We start from the raw sequence: 1,973 nt of genomic DNA, 5'->3' as shown, positions 1-1,973 counted from the left end.
GTAACTGATTAACCTCAACTATTAGGAAACAAAATCAATGTCAAAGTATCTGAAATCATAAAAATTCAATGCTTTACAAATTTTCCCCATGAGCTATGGAAGCTTTTCACATGTAGTCTCTAGTGAAACAAATGCATTCTATCATTCCAAGTTGTACTTATAAATCCCATGGTTATTGGTGCTGAAAATAGACCGGTTATGTCTCAAACAGCACAGAGTGGTAGCAATTACACGTTTCATGAAAATCTTTGGTAAGAATGCAATCCTGCAGAAGTGTCCTTATTTTGTTTTCCTCCTCATAATACCGTTAGAATCTTCCAAGTAATTTTCAAAAGAGAAACCACAAGTCCATAATGAAGGATCAGCAGGCCATCCTGCATTGCTGCATCACCTATTACATGTTATGTTTCCTTTAGAGTTTGATACACTCTAACAAGTGATCACCACAGATGATATCTACCTGACAAGATGAATCAAGACCCATTTTTCTTCTGAGGAATTTTTCTACATGTCCAATAATTGCTTCTCATGAAATTCAGACAAACTTCTTTTCCAGTGTCTTAAAGTTTCCTGTGCCTTCATCAACACCAATAAACTCTAGTAATAAAGACATCAAGTTCAAGTGCAATAGCAAATATTGATTCTAAGGATTTTTAAGTTTTTCTTTTGCTTGAAGGGACTGGCTGTGGAACAGCAGCTTTAGGTACTTCTAGACCCCTTTCTTTATAGAAATCATGCATTTGCTTTTTTCTCTTAGATTGATCACTAATTTGTACACTATGTCTTGTAACCCTTGATCCAACCTTATGTGGTAAAGCGGTTGTGTCTAGTGTACTACTATGTTGCATTTTGGACATCTGTTGCTATAGCAAAAGTATCTTTAATGCAGCTTTTACAAAATGTATGAAGACATTTTGTAATGGTAATTGCATTTATTAAGTAACCTTTGCAAATGGAACACAAGATGTACGGGGCTGGCTCAGAGAGATTAATCAGGTGCTCCTCCTCCTTCTGAGAGTCCGATTGGCCACACTTCAGCTTCAGCAAGAAGTGATTCATCTCTCCCTCCTGTTCTTCCTTCTCGAGGTCCTCATCCTCTTTCAATTCCTCATCGTCATCCTTTAAGCATCCCCTCAAGCAGCCTGGGCTGCACCCAGGCTGCAGCTCAAACAGTGAACTGGGAGTCTGAGCAGCCTGGAGCCACTGTCTTGGGCAGGAGCAGCAGGCTCTCCTCATCCACTTTGGGCTCCGGGGTGAGGGCAGGAGGGGAGATGGAAGGCAGAGGCAGCATGGCTGTGGCTCCCTGGGCCATGGCAGTGCCCTCATTGTCTGCAACTACTGTGGGGATCCCTTCCATGCCAAAAGTAGAGCCATCAAATTTCTTAATGACAGGTATTTTAAATTATGAAAGTTGGATCATCATATTTTGTTGATAACTTACCAAGAACAATGTCAGATTCATGATCTCCAAAGAAGATTTAGCTTTGGGACCAGGGACCAGGCTTAATCACTCAAGAGCTTTTATGTAGCAGAGTTTTATTAAAGTATAAAAAGGGATGGAGAAAGCTTCTGACATAGACATCAGAAGGGGGTTGGGAGTGCCCCCCTCACTAGACTTAGCAAGGAAGTCATATACTTTTTAAATTGGTTATTACAATAAATCAAAAGAATGTCTCAAGGTTGTAAAGATCTTACTAGACCCACTCCTAGAATTTACATTTTAAGATGATAGGATTAGAACTAACAATAGAAATATCTTACCAGACCCACTCCCATAATATACATTTTAAGATAACAGGATTAGTCAGAAGGTTTCAAGAAGGAGAAACTCTCCTCAAGCAGGATACATTGTTGTTATATAATCCTTACTAAGGAACATAGAGGAAAAAAAAGTCCTTTCCTCCTTGAGAACTCCATACCCTTATCTCCTCTTTGAAAGCCCCAAACCCCTTTCTCCTCCTCTGGGACCCCAG

General features: G+C 39.9%; 1 pseudogene; it reads right to left on the bottom strand.

The window, feature by feature from the left end:
- Positions 1-296: 296 nt before the first annotated feature.
- LOC133052797 (polycomb group RING finger protein 6-like) lies at positions 297-1,357 on the bottom strand (annotated as a pseudogene).
- Between the last annotated feature and the right edge of the window lie 616 nt (positions 1,358-1,973).

This window comes from Dama dama, chromosome X (assembly GCF_033118175.1).
Source record: "Dama dama isolate Ldn47 chromosome X, ASM3311817v1, whole genome shotgun sequence".
Classification (NCBI taxonomy): Eukaryota; Metazoa; Chordata; class Mammalia; order Artiodactyla; family Cervidae; genus Dama; species Dama dama.
This window is presented reverse-complemented; position numbering and strand designations above follow the sequence as displayed.